This window comes from Lycium ferocissimum, chromosome 6 (assembly GCF_029784015.1).
Source record: "Lycium ferocissimum isolate CSIRO_LF1 chromosome 6, AGI_CSIRO_Lferr_CH_V1, whole genome shotgun sequence".
Classification (NCBI taxonomy): Eukaryota; Viridiplantae; Streptophyta; class Magnoliopsida; order Solanales; family Solanaceae; genus Lycium; species Lycium ferocissimum.
Window position 1 is genome coordinate 60,090,514 of NC_081347.1, and position 8,091 is coordinate 60,098,604.

At 36.3% G+C, this 8,091-nt stretch overlaps 1 pseudogene; it reads left to right on the forward strand.

Annotated features, from left to right (window-relative positions):
• The first annotated feature begins 5,180 nt into the window (after positions 1 to 5,180).
• LOC132060446 (PR5-like receptor kinase) lies at positions 5,181 to 7,075 on the forward strand (annotated as a pseudogene).
• The last annotated feature ends 1,016 nt before the right edge of the window (positions 7,076 to 8,091 follow it).

Here is an 8,091-nt window from a genome sequence, read left to right on the forward strand (position 1 = left end):
TTACTTTTTCCTTCAAGTTGTCAAAGCTGAAAATTCAAGTCAACAAGCGTCTTAAAAGGATTATATATTGTGTAGAGAAAAAGCAAGAAGAGATAATATACGTAAATATAGAGATTACTCGGACTCTTCAAAAGTATTGCCGCACCCGTGTTGGATCCTCCAAAAATACACTACTTTTTAAGGACCCGACACGCACCCAATGACATTTTAGGCGAGTCCGAGTAACTTAGCTTTTTGGCTGTACCAGAAGGAGATATTCATGATAGTTGTTCACTGATTCAATTGCCAATTACATGGGGGAGGTCAAACACTCAAAATAGTAGCTTGTTTGACTTCTTAACCGGGAATTTTAGACTTCAATGGAGCTTGTCTGATGATTGTGGTAAATGTTACTATGAAGGAGGTCGATGTTTAACTGAAAACAACAACAAATCTTGTTGTTCCTCTAATCCCACAGGGAATTTATACTAAAGCTTTCTTCATCTTGCCCATTTAGTGATCTTCAGTTTGCTCAGAACAAATACTAAGATAGTTTCTAAAAGACATCCTAAATCCAGTTTGATAATTGTAATTAAGTCCTCCCACAATATATATTTAAGATTTTGTGATTTTCTTTGGCTGCAACAAAAAAAAATCAAAAGGAGTTCTAGTTGCAGGTAACTATTGAATTGATAGTTGCTGACGAGGACAGTTTGTTAGAGGTTGTTAGAGTGTAATGATTAAAGAGTTAGTGGGAGTTTTGAAAATTAGTTAGTTTGTTAAATCGCACATGTGAAGTGCACATGTAGAGGTTGTATAAATAAGGTGTATATCACCTTCATTTTGATATATCAGAAAAATATCTTCTCTTCTCTCTTCCTTCTTCCACAAGATTGTGATCAATGCAGTTCATTTACAAGTTTTTCATGAAAATCAGTCTTCCATGACCGAATTTAACATGGTATCAAAGCGGGTAACACGATCAAACTGATAAGAGAAGGAAGAAATACAAACGAGATACAGAAAAACACATATTCAAATTTGAAGCTCAAATTCAGCCATTAATGGCGATAACTGAAGATACAACAACAGTCAATGAAGTAACAACCTTAGACCACAATCATCCACTTTATCTCCAAGCTTCAGATGCACTAGGTGTCGTACTTATACCGATGAAACTCAAAGGGCCAGAAAACTATGCCTTGTGGAGTAGATCGATGAAATTAGCACTTAGGAAAAAAAGGAAAGCTTGGATTCATTGAGGAACGTGTATGAAGGCTTCATACAAAGGAGCATTGGAAGAACAATGGGAGAAATGCAATGCAATTGTTGTATCATGGATTACAAGCAAAATTACAAGTGAATTACTACCTGGAATAATATATGCTTCCAATGCAAAGAGAATCTGGTTGGATTTTGCTGAGAAATTTGATAGAAGTGATCTAACTAGGTCATATCATGTATGGACTGAGATTGCATCTTTGAAGCAAGGTACTGACTCAATAACACATTACTATTCAAAATTGACAGATTTGTGGGCTGAACTAGATGTGATGATTCCATCACCTAGATGTGAGTGTAGAGAATCTGCTGAATATGTAGTACATTTGAAGTCTCAAAGACTGTTGCAATTTCTAATGGGATTAAATGAGAGTTATGGAACTATAAGGAGTAATATACTTGCTAGGAAGCTAGTTATAACTGTTAATGAAGCTTATGCTATAGCAGCACAAGAAGAAAGTCAAAGAACTTTAGGTGTAATGGACAAGACTAGAGAAGCATTGACTTTGCTAGCTGGTAGAACACAGAACTTTAAGCCTAAAAGGTTTGGTGCTTGTGAAGTGTGTGGTTTCAGAAATCATCCTACAGAGAAATGCTATAGATTGGTGGGATATCCAGCTAATTTTAAAAGCAAAAGGAAAGGGAATGATGAATACAAGCATGGAAATGGTAATTTCAGGCCAAATGGAGACGAGAGACTAGCTGCTCATTTCACTAAGGAAGCAGAGGAAACAACTAGTGGTGGAACCATTATTGTTAATCATCTCTCTGAGGAACAGTATAGTGATCTGGTAGACAGAATGGACCGACCAGAATAGGAAATTGTGTTGCAAACATGGCAGGTATTACTACATTATTGACAAAAGTAGGTTGTGATTATGAGTGGATAGTCGATAGTGGAGCAACACATCATATTACACCTAGTAAAGAGCTTTTAAATGATATTAGAAAGTTAGAAGATCATAGTAATAATGCAGTCCAAGTGCCAACAGGAAGTAAATGTCATATAGATGGTGTAGGCAGTACACAAATTTTGTAAAAACATGAATTGAAAAAAGTACTACATGTGCCAAACTTAAGTTTAATTTATTGTCAGTGTCCAAGCTGACTAGGGAACTTGGTTGTTCAGTGTCCTTTTACCCAGATTTTTTCTTATTTCAGGAACTCTATACTGGCAAAGTGATGGGGATTGGTAAAGAAAGGGATTTTTTGTACATATCAAGAAGACATGTAGTTCTACCTACAATAAATTTTGCAGTATCCAATAATAGCAGCACTGATGGGAAGCTATGGCACTTGAGACTTGGACATGCATCAATCAAGACTTTAGAGCATATCAAGTCACTTCAAAACATCACCAATAAGGATGTACAACATACATATGAGATCTGTCATTTGTCCAAACAATGCAGGTTAAAATTTCCTAGTAGTAGCAGTACTTTTAGTCATGTTTTTTGTTTGGTGCATGTTGATGTATGGGGCCCTTATAGGAAGGCTACACATGACAAGAAATACTACTTTGTGACAATAGTTGATGATTGTAGTAGATACATATGGATATGTCTGATACATTCAAAATGTGAAGTGATTGTAGTCCTTAAAGATTTCTTGATATTAGTGAAAAATCAATTTTTTTTGTCTGTAAAAATCTTGAGATCAGATAATGGAACTGAGTTTTTTCAATCTTCTTGCACTGAGTTGTTTACTTCTAATGGTATTGTACATCAAAGTATTTGTTCATATACACCACAACAGAATGAGATAGTAGAGAGAAAACATAGACACATATTAGAAAAGGCAAGGGCTTTGAGATTTCAGAGTTCTTTTCCCATTCAATTCCGAGGTGAATGCATCAAAACTGCAGTATACCTTATTAACGGGCAGCCAACAGATACTCTTGGTAGGAAAATCACCATATGAGATGTTGTTTGGAAAGCATCCAAAACTAGATCATATCAGAAAATTTGGTTGCTTATGCTATGCTAGCAAGTTTCCAAGGGGGGATATATTTGCACCAAGGGCTAGAAAATCAATATTGATAGGTTATTCAGAGACTTAGAAAGGATACAAACTATATGATTTGGTTGATCATGTGTTCTTTGTGAGCAGAGATGTAAACTTCAGAGAATATCAGTTTCCATATGCACAACTTCCTGCCTTCACTTCACAAGACATGTTTGAGTTGTCAGACTTGCCTCATACAACTACTGATCCAACTGAAGTTAATCCTATCATTTTGAAAGATGCTAATCCTGATATGGGTAGTATTGATCCTAGTCCTTCACCTTGTCAAGAGATAGAACCAGCCTCAGCCTCATAAGATGGTAACCAGCTGCAGACCTTGATCTTGATATTCATGCATAGGATGATACAGGATTACCCATTCTTGACCCTGAACCAGGATCACCTCTTGCTGCTGGTGATCCTATCCATCATGTAACTGATCATGTAGTTGAACACCTAAGGGGTAATGCTAGACCATTTAGCGTTTCTAAACGTACAACTTGGTTAAATGACTATGTCACCATTTTTAAGTTGTCTGATTCAGGTAAGTATCTTATAGCCAGTTCTGTGTCTTATTCTCACTTACCTAGCTCATATCAAGCTTACTTAGGTGCTCTAACTACTAAGACTGAACCTAGAACCTTTAAAGAGGCTTCACAAGATTGCAAATGGGTAGAGGCTATGAAGGATGAAATTTCTGCTTTAGAAGGAAATAGTACTTGGGAGGTTGTAGATTTGCCACCTGGTAAGAAGGCCATTGGATCAAAGTGGGTGTTCAAAATCAAGTATAAAGCTGATGGAAGTGTGGATAAGTACAAATCTAGGCTAGTAGCCAAAGGTTATAATCAGCAAAAAGGATTGGATTATCATGAAACTTTCTCACCTGTTGCAAAGATAGTTAGGTTAGAACTGTAATAAGCATAGCAGCTTCTAGAGATTGGCCTTTACTTCAAATGGATGTGAATAATGCCTTTTTACAAGATGATTTATTTGAAGAAGTCTATATGGCATTACCTCAAGGTCTTCACAGAGAGGGAGACCAAAGTGTGCAAGCTTTTGAAAACATTATATGGTTTAAAACAATCATCAAGGCAATGGAACATAAAACTATCTAGTACACTGATGGCAGTAGGATATAATCAAAGCCCTTTTGATCATTCACGATTCACTAAGCAAGATGGTGATGCCATGATGGTTATACTTGTATATGTTGATGATCTTTTGATCACAGGAAGCAGTCAACAAATGTTCAAAGCAGCTCAACAGACTTTACACAACAATTTCAAAGTCAAGGATTTGGGACAGCTCAGATATTTTCTGGGAATTGAAGTTATGAAATCAAAAAGGGGCATTCTACTTAACTAGAGAAAATACACATTGGAACTTATATCCAATGTCGGTTTAAGTGGTGCTAAACCAGCTTCCACACTAATGGAGTTGAATGTCAAGCTTACTCTTTGCAGAATATGATTCAGTTTTGATCAAGACTGAGGGTCAGAAGATTGATGATCCCCTACTATCAGATGTTCATGGATATTAGCAATTGATAGGAAAGCTGATATACTTGACTATTACAAGGCCTGATATTTGCTTTGCAGTTCAAGTACTCAGTCAATTCATGCAACAACCAAAGAGGTCACATTAGGAAGCAGTCTTGAGAGTACTCAGATATTTGAAGAATGCACCAAGATAAGGGATCTTGTTGAGTAGAAGTTTAATCACCAAGCTTACAGCATTTTGTGGTTCAGACTGGGCTGCTTGTCCAAATACAAGGAGGCTAGTTCTGAGGCTATGTTATACAGCTTAGAGATTCCTTGATCTCTTGGAAGTCAAAAAAGTAGCATACAGTGAGCAGGAGTTCAACAGAAGATGAGTATAGAAGCATGGCAGCTACAGTAGCTGAAATTGTATAGTTGATGGGACTGTTGAAAGATTTGAAGGTTCACATTAATACACCGGTCGCACTATGTTATGATAACAAAGCAGCTATGCAGATAGCTTCAAATCCCATATTTCATGAAAGAACAAAGCATATAGAGATTGATTGCCACTTTGTGAGGGAGAAGCTCAAGGAGGGACTGATCAAGCCAGAGTTTGTTGGTTCCAAATTTCAATTGGCAGATGTGCTCACAAAAGGTCTTGGAGTTAGTCAGCATCATTACTTACTTAGCAAGCTTGGGGTGATCAATGTCTTCTCACCACCAGCTTGAGGGGGAGTATTGAATTGATAGTTGCTGACTAGGACAGTTTGTTAGAGGTTGTTAGAGTTTAATGATTAAAGAGTTAGTGGGAGTTTTGAAAATTAGTTAGTTGGTTAAATTAGACATGTGAATTAAACGTTTAGAGGTTGTATAAATAAGGCGTATATCACCTTCATTTTCATATATTATAAAATATCTTTTCTCCTCTCTTTCTTCTTCCACACGATTGTGATCAATGTAATTCATTTACAAGTTCTTCATGAAAATCAGTCTTCCATGACTGAATTTAACAATAACTATCTATGGCCACAAATTTCCATTTCATATCACTAGATGTTCGACTTGTCATTCAAGATCTGATTTATTGCTATGTGTTTTCTTCAAATTGTTACACGCAGATATCGGCCTTGATCCTTTGACTTAGCTCATCACGCTATCTATCGGTTCAAGGGATGAAAAGGCAGTTCTTCTTTATTCAAGGCAAAATATAATTATTATTTTCTTTCTTAGAACAAAATGTGTTAATGTTACATTAAAACACACACACACAGAGATAAAAGAGTAGCTCCTTCACGGAAACGTTATTAAGCTGATAGATTTTTTTTTTATCAGATGTCCCGAAGGGACATTAAACTGATAGATATAGTATCCTGCACAAATGGTTCAACTTCAAAAATTGATAACAATATTCCAATTTGTGTCTTGACAACAGCAGTTACTTCATCTATTGGAGGAATTGCAGTGCTGGTAGTACTTAAGAAAAAAATGCTCCCTTAATTCCATAACAAGAACAGAAGATTACAGAAATGTAAAAGCCTTCTTGAAGAACCATGCCTTCCAAGGAAGCACAGTTTTTGTGAAGTTAAAAAGATGACCGGGTGTTTCAAGAATAAACTTGGTCAAGGAGGCTATGGTTTTGTGTACAAGGGAAAGTTGCATAATGGGTGTCTTGTGGGTCAAAGTCTTGAAGGAATCAAAAGGTTGGGCGGAGGGGGGGGGGTGGGGGGGGGGAAGAGTTTATCAATGAGGTGGCAGGAATCAGCAGGACTTCTCACATTAATATTGTATCATTTGTGGGATTTTGTTTTGAGGGTCAAAAAAGAGCTCTCTTCTATGATTTCATGCCCAAAGGATCCCTTGAGAAGTTCATTTACGATGCCAAATCCGGGACAAAACGTCAACTAGAATGGCAAAAATTGTACGATATTTCACTTGGCATTGCTAGGGGATTGGAGTATCTGCATCGCGGTTGCAATACTAGAATCCTGCATTTCGATATAAAGCCTCACAACATTCTTCTTGATGAAGACTTTTGTCCAAAAATTTCTGATTTTGGCCTTGCAAAATTGTGTAACCAGAAGGAAAGCATAGTATCGTTATTGGGCGCAAGAGGAACTATTGGGTATATTGTACCAGAAATTGTGTATAACAATATTGGAGGAGTTTCTCACAAGTCAGATGTGTACAACTACGGTATGATGGTGCTCGAGAACGTTGGAGGAAGGAAATGACAGTCTAGACATCAACAGGAGGACGAATGATCATTATTTTCGCGACTATCAGAACTATGCTAAATGTAGTGGCTTCAGCATATACTACAAGTATCCCCGAAGAGAGAACAGAAGATTCTCAGATGCACCGAGGGAGATATTCCCGATAACCGTTCACTAATTCAATTGCCAATAATATGGAGGTCACGCTCTCAAAATAGTAGCTTGTTTGATGGCTTAACTGCGAATTTTACAATTCAGTGGAGCTTGTCTGATGATTGTAGTAAATGTTACTATGAAGGAGATAGATGTTTTACGGACAGCAACAAAAAATTTCTTTGTTCCACTTCCACCTATCCCAAAGGTAAAACCAAAGATAAGTTAATATACTTAATCATTGTTCCCTACACTGCAAAATAGTTTAAATATTCTTGTCATCACTCATTCATGTGTCCAATATGCTTGTTTTGTACTGTCAGATTTAGATGTAGAGAAGCTGAAACCGACTCCAGTTAGAAGTGTATATATATATGCATAGATAACCTTTTTCCTGATCTAAATATATATAGAGATAACCTTTTTCCTTATTTTCTTTGGCTGCAGCACGAAGAAAGTCAAAACGAATTCTGGTTACAGGTAACTATCTATAGCTACAAATTATTACAAGATATTCTCGCTGTTTATCTTTTTCAAGAATATGTGTGGCTTTATTTTACTATACCTAACCACTGAGAGAATTCATCAAATTCCATCCACTTTTTGCATAGCCATTTGTTAATCAAAATATGATTTACTTGCTCAGTGTTTTCTTCTGTCTTACCTGCAATGATTGACTTGATCCTTTGATTTATCTCAGTTTCATAGTTATCTATCATTTCAAGGGAGGAAGTGACAGTTCTTTTTCATACTTACAAAATATAATTTGTTATTCTCATTCTTTGAACATAATGTGCTACTGTTGCATTAAAACACGTACACACATAGATAAAGAATAACTTCTCCACTTAGACTTTTTATTTTGATTCAAAATAAGCTCACAAAATCAAGGAGAAATTAACTTTATTTTTTCTTATTTGCCCCAATTTACTTAAAACAATAAATAAGCAAGAGTCTTAGTAATTAAAGATAGTTTAGTC